Consider the following 15,714-nt stretch of genomic DNA (forward strand, 5'->3'; position numbering starts at 1 on the left):
TATTTTGGTCATGTTGTAAGAAGGGACCATTCCCTGGAGAAAGATGTCATGCTTGATAGGGTGGAGGGTCGACAAAAGAGGGGGAGGCCTTCAACGAGATGGATTGATATGGTGGCTGCGATGATGGGCTCAAGTATAGCAGGGATTGTGGGCCTGGCGTGGGATTGGGCAGTGTTTCGTTCTGCTGTGCATGGGGTCGCTATGAGTCGGAAATGCTTCGATGGCACTTAACAATAACAACAACTATGACTGTGGAGTCATCTATTTGTCTTTTCAATTTAGTTTAAGTCTGATTTATGTATTTTGGGGATCTTTCATTGGGTGCATAGGTATTTATTATTGTTATGTCCTCTTGTTCAATCGATCCTTTTATCATTATATAATATCCTTCATGTCTCTTATGGTGGTTTTTGTCTTAAAGTCAATTTCATCAAAAATTAATATTGCCACTGCTCCTCTTTTATGGATGGTGTTTGCTTGATATGTCTTTTTCCAATTTTGATTTGTAGTCTATTTTTGTTTTTCTTTCTAAGGAGTGTCTCATGTAGACAGCATATCTATGGGCTATGTTTTTTTATCTAGTCTGCAACTCTCTGTCTCTTGAGTGGTGCATTTAATCCATGGACATTCAGTGTTTAATTTATGACAATAATGAATTTATTGCTGTCATTTTGTTATGTGTTTTTTTTGTGTGTTGTTGCTGATTTCTTTGTTACATATAATTTTCTGTGCTGAGCTTCTTTTGTTTATGAATCATGTTATCATTTCCTTCATTGCTTTTATTTTAATATTTGCTAAATATTTGTGCTTATTCTCTTTTATTTTGATGTGAAGGTTTATCATTTTTCTTTGAGGTTACCCTCTGATTTATGATTTTCTCCCCAACTTCAGAAAATTCCATTCTATCTTGCAGCTGTCTTGATTTCATCAGCATTTAGAAATTCTGTAACTACACTGTTTTTTTCCCCCCTCTTTTTGGTTTGTAGTTGTCCTCATTTATCAGTTGATATCTCTGGTTCCCTGTTTACAATCTTGTAGGCTTATTCACTTTACATATTTTTATACCTGGATTGGTTTCTGGGTTATGTCATTATATGTATTAATGGTTGTTTGTTGTTTGCTGTTATTGATTCTCTGGCCAAAGGACTCCCTTTAGCATCTCTTGTAAGGTTGGTCTGGTTTTAACAAATTCTCTTAATTTCCACTTATCTGGAAATGTCCTAATTTCACCGTCATATCTGAAGGACTATTTTGCTGGGTATATAATTCTTGTTTGGAATTTTTTTTCTTTCAAGGTTTTATATATCCCATCCCATTACCTTCTCACCTGAATGGTTTCTGCTGAGAAATCAGGGGTTCTTATTGGTTGCCTTTTGTAGGCAACTTTTCATTTTTCCTGTGCTGATTTCAGGATTCTTTCTTTGTCTTTGGTTTTGGTGAGTTTGATTATGATAGGTCTTGGTGATTTTCTTTTGGGGTCTATCCTGTTTGGGGTTCATTGAACTTCTTGAATGGATTTATTCTTGTTTTTCATCATATCAGGGAAATTCTCTTCCAACAAATCTTTGATGACTTTCTCTGTGGTTTTATTTGTCTCTTCCTCTTCTGGAATTCCGATGACACTTAGGTTATCTCTTTTGATGGTATTCCATATGAACCTTAGACTTTCTTCATTTTTCTTTAATCTTTTTTTCTGATTGATCCCTTTCCAAAGAAATGTTGATGTATTTGTCTTTAGTCTCACTAATTCTATCTTCCATTCATTCAATTCTACTCCTTTGCCCATTCAACGTGTTATCTATTTCTGAAAATTTAGAATTAATCATCTGAATTTCTATCTGTAGATTTTGTGTCATTTTTAATTTTTCATTTATTTTGTCATTTTATTCTTGTATTTTCTTCCAAAATTGTTCTAGGGTTTTCTTTGTGTTTTCCTCAATTTTGTCAGTGTTTTCCTTGATCTGTCTCTCAATCTATTGAAGGTAGCTGAATATAATTCTGTTGAATTCCTTATCAGGGAGTTCCAATGCTGCTTCTTCCTCAGAAGTATATTCTGGGTCTGATCCTGGTCCCTTGTATCTCCTTCTTTATCTTATTTCTTTGTGTGGACTGTGATGATCTGTTGTCTCTGAGATATTGTGACATTTTTATGTTTATATTTAATTGATGATTGTACATGGGAGTGATTTGCCCAAGATTTTCATTTTCTTTGTCTTGTTTGGAAGTTATCTGAGTAAGCAGGGTACTGTGTTCCTCTGTTCACTAGTTGGCAGCACTTATGTACTCACCACCTGTCTCCTTTCCAGTCATCAGCCTCTCATATGTCCATGCTATCCTTTGCAAGTAGAGCCTAGTCTTAGGTCCCTGGAATCTGAATGAGAATGCTGGCTCTTTAAATGTTCAAAATGGCCACTGCTTGTAAACACTCAAAATGGCTGCACCCTCCAGACATCCAAAAGTGCACACCTCAGTTTGTCTCCTTTATTGTTTCCCTTTTTAGTTATCACCCAGCAGCACAGTCATCCATGCAGTCCTTGGCAAGCAGGGCCGATTTTTAGGTTAATTCTCAGGTCCTCACACCACTTGGAAATATTGAGGCTGTTCATGCTGTCAGGATAGCTGACACTCTGCAGCTCCATTTGTCTCCTTACTCCCTGTTTTCATTCAGGTTCTTCTACTAGTTGGTGTTTAATCCACTTCTGTATCCTTTCTTTCAAAGCTCAGGCCTCCAGGTTTATCTTCTGTATCTGTGTCAACTGGTTTCTCTTTTCTTTATTGAAGAGGGTCTGTGTAGCTTGTCTGCCTATTCAACCATCTTACTGGAGGTCTGTGGCCACTATATTTTGAATGCCTTTCAGCCTTATTTTTGTTGTTGTTAGGTGCCATTGAATAGGCAACATATGGCCAGATGAGTGGTGGCCTTCAACCAATGGTGTGAAAAGGGTGCCAACTGTGAAAGTTGTGTGGTGGTAGCATCTGATCTCTTCATCTGGCTTCCTGAAAAGGAGGAAAATCAAGATAACCAGCCTAAGGCTGATCCCTATGAGGAGGTCAAACATACCTCTACCCCCAAAACTTTTTATCAATCCTGACACCACTCATCCCTCTTACAGCACTCTCTACTTCTCTGCTGGATTTGATAATTTGTTTCAGTGGCCACATAGAACTCACAGACCATATTCATAATTAGGGGTTTATTAGGGAAGTAACAGGTTACAACTTGGCATCCAGATCAACAGGTTATAACTCAGGATCCGGATCAGGAAGCATGTAGGCAAAGTCTCCCTTTTTTAGTGTATTACAGCTCTCTAAGCTCTTCTGGGCCATGAAGGGCTCATCACAGCCTTATGAGGACAGGCTCCTCTCAGCACCCTCAGGTCAGAGGCTCTTGGCTCTTGGCCCCTGCTTAGGCCTATCCTCTGCCCTGCTCAGTCATATATTACCAAGCTCTTTTGATATGCCTATAAGTGCCCAGAGGTACCCCATTCCACCAGGAGGCCTCCTGCCTAAAGGCATTCAGCTCTCTCTTGTTCCATATGTCAGCAAACCTAACTCTGTTTGACAAGTGCCCAGAGACATGTCACTCTGTCAGGAAGCCTCTTGCCCAAAGGCTCTCAGCTCAACACACCTACTATAGCTGCTTTGCTCCATGGACTGGGAAGCCCACCGTGTGATCTTGCACGACACTCCTGTTCTGCTGCCACCATTTCTCTGTTGCTGCTTCTTGTTGTCTCTTGGCATCTCTAGTTACACCTCTCTGTCTCCTGGGAGTAGTAAATTCTCAGTGCAGGGACTCTGGGTCGAAAGGACACACTTCATTCCTGTCTCTTCTTTCTCAATGGTAGTGAAATCCTCTCTCTGGTCTGGGATTGGCTGTCTTTTTAAGCCTGATGGGATGGCAAAACTGACCAATCCCCTCATTAGAGTTCCATACCCATTATTTTTGTGGTCCCTCCCCCCCATGGGGGTTCCATGTACCTTGTTTGCATTATTAGCAAGCTGTCCTATCCCCTTGGTGGGCCATAAGCACCTTTTTTGCATGGTTCCACCTAATCATTGAATGGAAGTCACAAAGCCCATAGCTAGAAGAGCCCAATTAAGTAATTCACTGCATCACAGGGGGTCTTCCAGCACTGTATTAGACAATATTCTGCTGTGACTCATAGGGCTTCCATTGACTGATTTTCTGAAGTAGATCATCAGGCCTTTCTTCCTAGTCTGTGTTAGTCTGGAAACTCTGCTGAAACATGTCCCGTATGAGTGAGCTTCCTAGTATTTGAAATCTCAGTGGGATCATAGCAACACACAAGCCACCACAGTGCAATAAACTGACAGACGGGTGATGGGCTATATTGTGGAAGTGGCTGTTTTTGGGATGTGTTGGGACTTAAAAAATCATAGAATGTCAAGAATATGTCAAACTTCTGGTTCAAAGCCATCTCCCTGTCACCTCATTTTGATATGGTATGAAAACAGTTTTAACAAAGCAAAATTAGTTTTCCAAGGCCACAGAGAAATTTAAAGGTGAAATTGGGACTTGCACCCACATTTTCCTTCCTCCTAATGTAGTGCTCTTTGTATATGCCAAATGGCCTTTTTGATTAAGCAGATCTCACAGTCTAAGGCCATACAGATAGTCGGAGAAATGGCAATGAGTGAAGTGGTAAAGTTTAAACACACTAGATCCATGGGGTCTTTTTTCATAGTGTGGGTGCTTCAGCATTATCTGCTGTGGATATCTTGTCATTACAAGCAACTCACAAAGGGCAAACCTCCTTGAATCATGCTTTACAAATCTCTGGGGGAAAACAAAAGCATATTAGGAGGAGTTGCTTTATCTTTTCAATCTACTTCTAAAGTAATCCTGAACTTTTAATGCGTGCCCAAGGCCTGGGATACTTGCCAGTCCATATACACAAAGTTCATTTGTAGAGGATATACTAGGATCAGTCTAAATGGAGATTCCCTCTTTTGGCTGCCACATGCTGTCTCAGGTTGTGTATCTTGAAGCAGGATCCACATTCTTGGCAGGTCAGCTGTAAACCGTGTTTGACATTGGTGGAAAAGGCCCATGCACTTCTTCAAGAGCCTTGCTGATGTGTCTGTCTGTAGTCCTGTGGAGCAGTCTTGAACACGGCCCATTTGTAAGAGCCAAGTGTTTGAAAGTCTGTTTGGCTCTGTCTCTGACACTGATGAAGAAGGGTAGGCTGACTCCTGGCTCTGAAATTTCCCTTTCCTCTACTTGGTGTAGAACACATAAAAACCTGCCTAGAGAGTAAAACAGGGATGTCCAATGCCCATTTGCATTCACTCTTCATAATAACAAGAAGAGTTATTATGGGAACAGAAAGCAAATTAAGGTTATATTATATTATGGGATGACAGGAATTTAATGAAGGTGAGAATATTTGTTCTCTTCTTGACCTCTATGACCCAGGGGCTTGTTTATTTGTTTTTACTATATTCCACAGCTCTGGTGGCATAGTGCCTAAGGCACTGGACTGCTAACCAGAAGGCTGGAGGTTCAAACCCACCAGCCACTCCTCAGAAGAAAGATTGGGCAATCTATTTCCATAGTGATACCATCTTGGAAACCCAAGGAGGGGTCGCTATGAGTCAGATCCAACTGGATGGCAGTAAGTTAGTAAGTATATTCCACAAGTCTCTGGAATATTACTATAAAATTACAGGTTTTAGACTCCAAAATCAAGGTTCCTGCTGGTAAACCCAAACTAGATCTTGGTATTCCCTTCCAGCATCTAGTCCTTTGCGGCCAGTCATAGCTGAGGGGTAGAATTCTCACCTTCCATGTGGGAGATATAGGGTTGGTTTCTGGCCAATGCACCACATGAGTAGCCATCACCTGTCAATGGATGCATGTGGGTTACTATGTTTCTGAATAGGTATCAACAGAGCTTCCAGACTAAGATGGATTAGGACAAAAAAGGTCTGGTGATCTACTTCTGCAAATCAGTCAATGAAAACCCTGTGGAACATAACCATCCAATCAGTAACTGATCATAGATATGGCACAGGATTGGGCAGCTTTTCTTTCTATTGTGCTGGGGGTCACCATGAGTCAGGGTATAACTTGATGGCAGGAAACAACAACAACAACAGTGTACTGCTTCAATTATTTCTGATGGCACACTTGTAGTCAGTCATCTAAAATGTCTGTCCTCAAAGTAAATAAACTAACTGGTTTTGACATTAACCATCTAATTAACACAGATGCAAATGCAGGGGAAACACAGAATTAAATACTGTGGTTCCCTGAACAGCTTTATGCTTTATAAAAGCTATTTCCAGTGATCCTTGGACTGGTCACTTTCTGAGAAGATGCCCCACATTGTCCTTCAGCCTTGGATAAGGCAGGTTGACTGCTGAGATGCCATGCTGTAACCCAGATGTGCAAGAAATGGGCACAGCCTGCACTGAATAAAGAAAACCCAAGTCTTTTAGCAAAGTATGTGCAGAGATCTAAAGACAGCTTGGATCCCACAGAGACCTCTTGTGGACCATCTGGAGAGAGAAAGAAAAGGGAAAGTCATGCAATTAAGCAAATGCTTTTTAGGAGTAGCTGAGCTCTGGTAGCATAGTACCTAAGGCACTTGACTGCTAACCAGAAGGCTGGCGGTTCAAACCCACCAGCCACTCCTCAGAAGGAAGATGGGGCAATCTACTTCCGTAGTGATACTGCCTTGGAAACCCAAGGAGGGGTCGCTATGAGTCGGGTCCGACTCGATGGCACATAACAACAACAACAACAACGTACCAATCCAGTTGATTCTTAATCATCCTCCTCCTATACTCAGAAGCTATTTGTACATGACAAGATAGTATCCAAACTTTTGTTGTTTCCAGAACTGGGTGTGAGCATGGGACAAGAAAAATACAGAGAAATGAGGATCTCTCCTAGGCCTAGAAAGATCCTTGGGTGGTAAAAGTGGTTTGTAATCAGCTACTAACCTAAAGGTTGGCAGTTTGAACCTACCCAGGAGCTCTGGTGGAACAGTGCCTAAGGCATTTGACTGCTACCCAGAAGGCTGGGGGTTCAAACTCACCAGCCGCACTATGGAAAGAAAACGCACCAACCTACTTTTGTATTTACCACCTTGAAAACCCAGTGGAGGTTGCTATGAGTCGGAATCAACTAGATAGCAGTGAGTTTGATTTTGGTTTGAGTGGCATAAATATTGGTATCCTAGGCATTAATTATCTGAAATGGACTTGTTTTTGCCATTATAAATCAGAAAATCATACGGTGTACTATGTGGGGAATGATAAACTGAAGAGGAATGGCATCACATTCATCATCAAAAAGAACGTTTGAAGATCTATCCTGAAGTATAAAGCTGTCAGTGATTGCATAGTAACCATATGCCTACAAGGAAGACTAGTAAATAGTACAATTATTCAAATTTACACACCAACCACTAAAGCCAAAGATGAAGAAATTGAAGATTTTTACCAACTTCTGCAGTCTGAAATTGAACAAACTTGCAATCAAGATGTATTGATTATTAATGGTGATTCAAATTTGAAACTTGGAAACAAATAAGAATTATTAATAGTTAGGAAATATGGCCTTGGTGATACAAACAACACTGGAGGTCACATGATAGAATTTTGCAAGACCAATGACTTATTCACAGCAAATATCTTTCTTTCAACAACTTATATGATGGCTGAATATATGGACCTTTCCAGACAGAGTACACAGGAATCAAATTGAGTACATCTGTGGAAGGAGGTGATGGAGAAGCTTAATATCACCAGTCAAAACAAGGCCAGGAGCTGACTGTGGAACAGATAATCAATTACTGACATGAAAGTTCAAATTGAAGCTGCAGAAAGTTAGACCAAGTCCATGAAAGCCAAAATATGACCTTGATTACATCCCACCTGAATTTAGAGACCATCTGAAGAACCAACACATTGAAACCAATGACTGAAGACTGGACGAGTTGTGGGATGACATCAAGAATGTCATACATGAAGAAAGCAAAGGTCATTAAAAAGATGGGAAAGGAAGACAAGATCAGAATGGAAGTCAGAAGAGACTCTGAAACTTGCTCTTGAATGGAGAGTAGCTAAAACAACTAGAAGAAATGATGAAATAAAAGAGCTGAACAGAAAGTTCCAAATGGTGGCTTGAGAAGACAAAGTAATGTATTATAATGAAATGTGCAAAGACGTGGAGTTAGAAAACCAAAAGGGAAGAACAGGCTCAGCATTTCTGAAACTAAAAGATCTGAAGAAAAAATTCAAGCCTTAAGCTGCAATATTGAAGGATTCTATGAGGGAAATATTGAATGGTGCAGGAAGCATCAAAAGAAGATGGAAGGAATACAGAGTTGTTGTTTTTTTTTTTTTTTTTGGTTAGGTGCCATCGAGTCATCTCTGACTCATAGCAACGGTATAGACAGCAGAATGAATCACTGCCCGGTCCTGCACCAGCTTCACGATCCTTGCTATACTTGATCCCATTGCCACTGTCACTGTGTCAATCCATCTCATTAAGGGCCTTCTCCTCTTTCATCGACCCTCCACCTTACCAAGAGTGACATCCTTCCCCAGGGAATGGTCCTTTCTGACAATATGACCAAAGTATGTAAGACAAAGTGTGGCCATTCTCGCTTCCAAAGAGCAAGCATTCTGGCTGCACTTCCTCCAGGGCAGATTTGTTAGTTCTTTTAGCAGTCCATGGTACTTTCAGCATTCTTTAACAACACCACAACTCAAAAGCATTGACTCTTCTTTGGTCTTCCTTATTCCAGTTCTCACATGCATATTAGGTGATTGAAAATACCGTGGCTTGTGTCAGGTGCACCTTAGTCCTCAAGGAGACATCTTTGCTCTTCAGGATTTGAAAGAGGTCCTTGCAGCAGCCGATTTGCCCAGTGCTATATGTCATCTGTTGTCCTGACTGCTGCTTCCATTGGTGTGAATTGTAGAATAAAGCAATGTGAAGTCTCTGGCAACTTCAATCTTTTCTCCATTCATCATGATGCTGCTTATAGGTCCAGTTGTGAAGATTTTTGTTTTCTTTGTATTGAGATATAATCCACACCGCAGATTGTATTCTTCAAAGTTCATCAGTAAGTGCTTCAACTCATCTTCACTTTCAGCAAGCAAAGTTGTGTCATCAGCATATTGCAGGTTGTTAATGATTCTTCCTCCAATCTTGATGCCACATTCTTCTTCACATAGTCCAGGTTCTTGGATTATTTGTTCAGCATATAGATTAAATAAATATGGTAAAAGGTACAACCCTGACACACCCTTCTTGATTTTAAACCATGCAATTTCCCCTTGTTCTGTTGGAACGACAGCCTCCTGATCTATGTACAGGTTCCTCATGAGTACAATCAAGTGTTCTGGAATTCCCATTCTTCTCAATGCTATCCACAATTTGTTATGATCTACATAATCAAATGCTTTGACATAGTCAATAAAACATAAGTAAACATCTGTCTGGTATTCTTTGCTTTGAGCCATGATTCATCTGACATCAGCAATGATATCCCTTGTTTCACATCCTCTTCTGAATTTAGCTTGTATTTCTGCATGTTCTCTGTCAGTATACTGCTGCAACCATTTTTGAATTATCTTCAGTAAGAGTTTACTTGCATGTGATATTAATGATATTGTGTGACAATTTTCACATTCCATGGGATCATCTTTCTTTGGAATGGGTACAAATATGGACCTCTTCCAGTCAGTTGGCCAGGTAGCTGTCTCCAAATCTCTTGGCATAGCCTAGCAAGTACCTCCAGTGGGGCATCTGTTTGTTGAAACATCTCAATAGGTATTCTGTCAATTCCTGGAGCCTTGTTCTTTGCCAGTTGCTTCAGTGCAGTTTCGACTTCTTCCTTCAATACCATTGGTTCTTGAACACATGTCACCTCCTGAAATGGATGAAGATTTACCAGTTCTTTTTGGTATAGTGACTCTGTGTATTCCTTCCATTTTCTTTTGATGCTTCCTGCATCATTCAATAGTTTGCCCATAGAATCTCTCAATATTGCAACTCGAGGCTTATTTTTTTTCCTCAGTTCTTTCAGCTTGAGAAATGCTGAGCATGTTCTTCCCTTCTGGTTTTCAAATTCCAGGTCTTTGCACATTTCATTATAGTAATTGGCTTTTTCTGCTTGAACTGCTCTTTGAAATCTTCTGTTCAGCTTTTTTATTTTGTCATTTCTTCCATTTGCTTTAGCTACTCTTTGCTCAAAGGCAAGTTTCTGAGTCTCTTCTGACATCCATTTTGGTCTTTTCTTCCATTCTTGACTTTTTATTGACCTCTTGCTTGCTTCATGGATGATGTTATTGGTATCATCCCACAGTTCCTCTTGTTTTCGGTCATTGGTGTTCAATGCATCAAACCTATTCTTTAGATGGTCTCTAAATTCAGGAAAGATATATTCAAGGTCATATTTTGGCTCTCATGGACTTGTTTTAATTGTCTTTAACTTCATGTTGAACTTGCATTCTGTTTCAGAATCAGCTCCTGGCCTTGTTTTGGCTGAAAATATTGAGCTTTTCCACAGTCTCTTGAGCCTCTTGTCACAGATGTAGTCAATCTGATTCCTGTGTATTCCATCTGGTGAAGTCCATGTGTATAGCCACCATTTGTGTTGTTGAAAAAAGGTATTTGCAATGAATAGGTCTTTGGTCTTGCAAAATTCTGCCGTGCGATCTATCAAAATTCTATCATGTGTTATTTCTGTCACCCAGGCCAAATTTTCCTACTGCTGGTGATTTCCAATTTTTACATTCCAGTCACCAATGATAATTAACACATCTTGATTGCATCAGTCAATTTCAACCTGCAGAAGTTGATAAAATCTTCAATTTCCTCATCTTTGACTTTGGTGGCTGGTGCATAAATTTGAATAATAGTAATATTAACTGGTCTGCTTTGTAGACATATGGATATTATCGTATAACTGACAGCATTGTACTTCAAGATAGATCTTGAAACAGCCTTTGTGATGATGAATGCCACGCTATTCCTTTTCAAATTTTCATTCCTGGCATGGTAGATTATAGGGTTGTCTGATTCAAAATGGCTAAAACCAGTCCATTTCAGCTTACTAATGCCTAAGATATCAATCTTTATGTGTTCCATTTCATGTTTGGAAACTTCCAATTTTCTTAGAGTCATACTTTGTACATTCCATGTTCTGATTATTAATAGATGTTTGTAGCTGTTTCTGTTCAATTTGAGTCATGCCACATCAGCAAATGGAGGTCCTGAATGATTTACTTTATCTGCATCATTAAGGTTCATTCTCTTTTGATGGGGCAACTCTTTCTTGTTGTATTTTGAGTGTCTTTCACCCTAAAGGGGTCATCTTCCTGTGTTGTATCAATGTTTCCAGGCTATTCATAAAGTTGCCCAGTAATATATCAGACAGTGTTTCTCTGCTATTCATAAGGTTTTCCCTGGCCAATTCTTTGAGAAGTGGTTGGCCTCTTCCTTCTTCCTAGTCTGTCTTAGTCTGTAAGCTGCGTTGAAACCTGTGTACTATGTGCAACCCTCTGGATTTTGAAACACCAGTGGCACAGCCTCAAGCCTCACAGCAATGCTCAAGCCACAACAGTATGACAAACTGACAGACAACTTTGTCTCGTTTAGCTGTTGGAAACCTCTCCACCCTCCCCTTACCTAATTCCTACCTGGATCCTGCTGCCTTTGTTGACCCCAGCAGTTCCCTCCCTTTCCTGCCTTGGAGATGAGGTGGATCTTGTCTCCCAGCCCTTTACCTGGATCCTGCCACTTTTGACATCCTTGGCGGTTCCCTCCCTTTCCTGCCTTGGGTGGCACACAGAGTTACTGTGCCAAAAAGAATTGATTGACATTCAAACACTTCAGGAGGTAGCATATGATCAGGAACCAGTGGTATTGAAGGAAGAAGTTCAAGCTACATTGAAGGCATTGGCAAAAAACAAGGCTCCAGGAACTGACGGATTACCTATTGAGATGTTTCAACAAAAGATGCAGGGCTGGAGGTGCTTACTATCTTATGCCAAGAAATTTGGAAGACAGGTATCTGGCTAACCAACAGGAAGAGACAGGTAATTATGCCCATTCTAAAGAATGGTTCTAATCCAAACTGGTATTTTCTATTGCCTCACATGTATGTGAAAACTGGACAATGAATGAGGAAGCCTGAAGAAGAATTTTATTTGCATTGTGATGTTGGCAAAGGATACTGAAAATACCATGGACTGCCAGAAGAATGAACAAATCTGTCCTGGAAGGAGCGTGGCTGGAATGCTCCTTAGAAACAAGAATGTCCAGTATTTGTCTCACCTACTTTGGTCGTGTTATAAGAAGGGACCAATCACTGGAGAAGAGTATCATGCCTGGTAAAGTAGAAGGTCTTCAAAAAAAGGGGAAACCCTCAATGAGATGGATTGACATGGTGGCTGCAATGATGGTCTTAGGTATAACAAAGATTGTGAGGATGGCACAGGACTGGGAAGTGTTTCATTCTGTTACACATAGGGTCACTATAAGTTGGAACCAACTTGAAGGCACCTAACAACAAAAACAGAGGTGCCATGAAAGAAAGGCCTGATGATTTACTCCTGTACAGATTATAGGCAATAGAACCCTATGGAGCGTAGCTCTACTCTGTAACACATGGGATTACATGAGTCAGATTTGACTTGATGGCAATGAACCCAGGCTAGATTCAGAAGAACTCTGCAGATGTTTTCATCTCCTCTGAATGTACAGGAAATTTTTTCCCTATTCAGGTATCTTATCTAGCAGCTTACATATTCTACCAGTTCTTAAGCAGAAAAAAGTGAACAAAGATCTTAAAAGTTCTTTTTTCTAACTCTAATAACTACTTATCTCTCTCTCTCTTATATTTTTAAACCAGAGAAAAGCTTGTTTTAGTAAATAAGGCAAATAAAGCAGACAATGCTTGCCAGAGTCAACTTGTTGAGTTCAAGAAATGTTTCTCTCTTTCCCATACTCACAAACACAGAAAATATGCATAATTTCATCATGACTTCAAAGAAATTTGCTGCAGTTTGGGACTGTTGGGCTGGACAGCAGGTATGGCTGGCTGGAATCAGTGCTGTGTGGCTGAAAAGTTCAGCTCTTGCAAGCTCCACCCTCCAATCTTGACCAAGACTGATTTACCATGAAGAAGTTAGTGAAACTTTAGCTTCAGGGTCCCCCACTTCAGCAGCCTCTCCCAAAGCCCTGGGAATGTCCTTTTCATAAGGTTTATAAACATTTTGCAAAAGTAAGACTAAAATTATTTTGATGCCAAAAAGCCAAAAAATTTCAGATCACATGAAGAGTATTAGTTTATTAAGGGGAGGAGATACACTTCTATCTTTAGTAATTTTCTGTGTGCTCTTTTATGTAAGTTTGTTTCTGCACAGAGCTGTATATTTCATGCTGTCATCTTGGAGATTCCTTTATCGCTAATGACTCTGCATATATAAAATTCAAATGTGTAAAATCTTTTGAATCAGAGACAAACCAGGTTCTTATCCTGTCTTCCAGAATTCTCTGCCATCTGCCATCTCAATTAAAACGTGCCACTATGAGAGAGACTCTAGGCGAGAGCATTACAATAGGTTTTCTTTTTTTCTTAACAAAAGTTATTAAATATCAGTTTCAGAATTTTAGAAAACATGAAAGAGAGAAATTAAGAAATTAAGCCATCTGTGATTCTACCATCTAGACTTTAGCACTTTGGTATACACAATTCTAGTCTTTTTTGTTTTTTCTGGTACATATATATTAAAAATAAAATAAAATCATTTTAAAATAGTTTAAAAAAGGCAGTTTTATGTATTTTGTTAAAAATTTTTTTTAATTTTTTTCTACCATGTTATCTTAATGAATCAATATTATGTCATCATATAGACATATTATAAATTATTTAATTAATCCCCTATGGATGGAAATTTAAGGTGTTTCCCATAAATCACTATTATTACCAGTACTATGATGACCATCATTGTAGCTGTATTTTTGTATATAATAAAGATTATTTCCTTAAGACAAATTCCTAGAAGCTACATTGCAGAAACAAAATGTTTCAGAAATTCTACAGCACATAAACATATTGCTAAATTGATTACATGAAAAATTCTATAAATTTATCTTTCTACCACCAATCTGATTTTCCTCTATATTTGACAATAATTGAAAACATTAATTTTTGCTAATTTGATAAGTAGTAAATACTACATTATTGCTTTAATAAGGACTTATTTCATAATTAATGATGGTAAGTTTTTCTTATATTTACTGTTAATTTAACCTTGTTTGTTTTAAAATTATCTTTTCATTTTAAAAATTTTATGTTTTTTAAATCATTCTGTAAATGGCACCTTAATCAATCATCTGATTAATTGAACCATGTTAGTTGTTTCTTTTAGATTTTTTATGGAGACATGATATAATCTTAAAATTATGATAAGTTTTACTCAATATTTTAATATATTTTTTCTTAATACATTATCTAGATCTTTGTCCTTTTCTTTAAGTGCTAGGAGAATTTCTTGTGCTGGTTTTAATTCTCTGATTAGTTTTCTTCAGTATGTAATCTGTTGCTCATTATCTCCATTGTGTTTTAAAATCTGATGTTTATAGTTTTCATTTCCAAATATAAATATATATATTTTTTTCTGATTTCAGATTCTGTTTCTGTTTCTCCTCTAGTTTTATTGATGCAGTGTGCTCTTGAATCTCATTGAGGCTATAAAATCAATCTATTTCCTGAAGTTTTGCCTTATTTTATGTAGTAATGTGATTTTAACTTACCAGTTCCCTTCTTTTAAACTGGTAGATATTTTTGTGTATCTGGTGAGGTTTCTTTGTTCGTTCTTACAGTGGGAAACTTTGTATGTCCAAAAGGAAGAAGGAAGATGGCCTTTGTCAGACTCCGAGTGGTTGTTTGCTCAAACACTCTAAATCAGACATTGGGAGCCAGCTTGATATTGCCTCACTTTAATTAATGTGCTCTTGGTGTTAAGTTGTGGGATAAGCATGTTTCCAACTCTTGCTAGTTTTGTTGGAGAAGCTGATGTATATTGATTTTTCACTGACTGGCCCATGTTGTGACCATCGTTTTAGTTTCAAATTCTGCATTAGGGGCCATCAGTATGGCCATTTCCTCTCCAGTCGGGCCTTTTACTGTCTGTCACAGTTCCATGGGTTCTACTTTAGTAATCTTTTTTCTCATTCTTTACACACTCTCTGTCTGAGTCGCCCTCATACTCATCTTTAACTGTCTCCTCTATGCTGAGGCTTCCGAAGTCAACGTCTACATCCCAGACATCTCTTATCTCTCTATGAATATTCCTTAGGTGAATCAAACAGAACATGCACAAAGATGACTTTATTACTTGAGAAGCACCCTTAACTAACCCTCATTAGCTAACTCCTGGGATGAAGAAGTGCACCCCATTCTCTCTGGATATTTCATTTAAGTTGGGTTTGTCTCTTTGTGTCTGATATTTCACTTAAGATAATGTTTTCAAGGTTCAGCCATGAGCAGCACGTATTAGGACTTTATTTTTCCATTCAATGTGTGTACCACATTTTGTTTATACATTCATCTAATGACGGACACTTGAGTGGTTTCATGCTCTCCTTTTTTAAAGTAGATTTTAAATTAGAGTTTAATGTGTGTGTGTGTGTATATACATACATATATATATATATATATATAT

The sequence above is a fragment of the Orycteropus afer genome, unplaced genomic scaffold (assembly GCF_000298275.1).
Source record: "Orycteropus afer afer isolate SDZICR_OR568_19922 unplaced genomic scaffold, OryAfe1.0 scaffold00199, whole genome shotgun sequence".
Lineage (NCBI taxonomy): Eukaryota > Metazoa > Chordata > Mammalia > Tubulidentata > Orycteropodidae > Orycteropus > Orycteropus afer.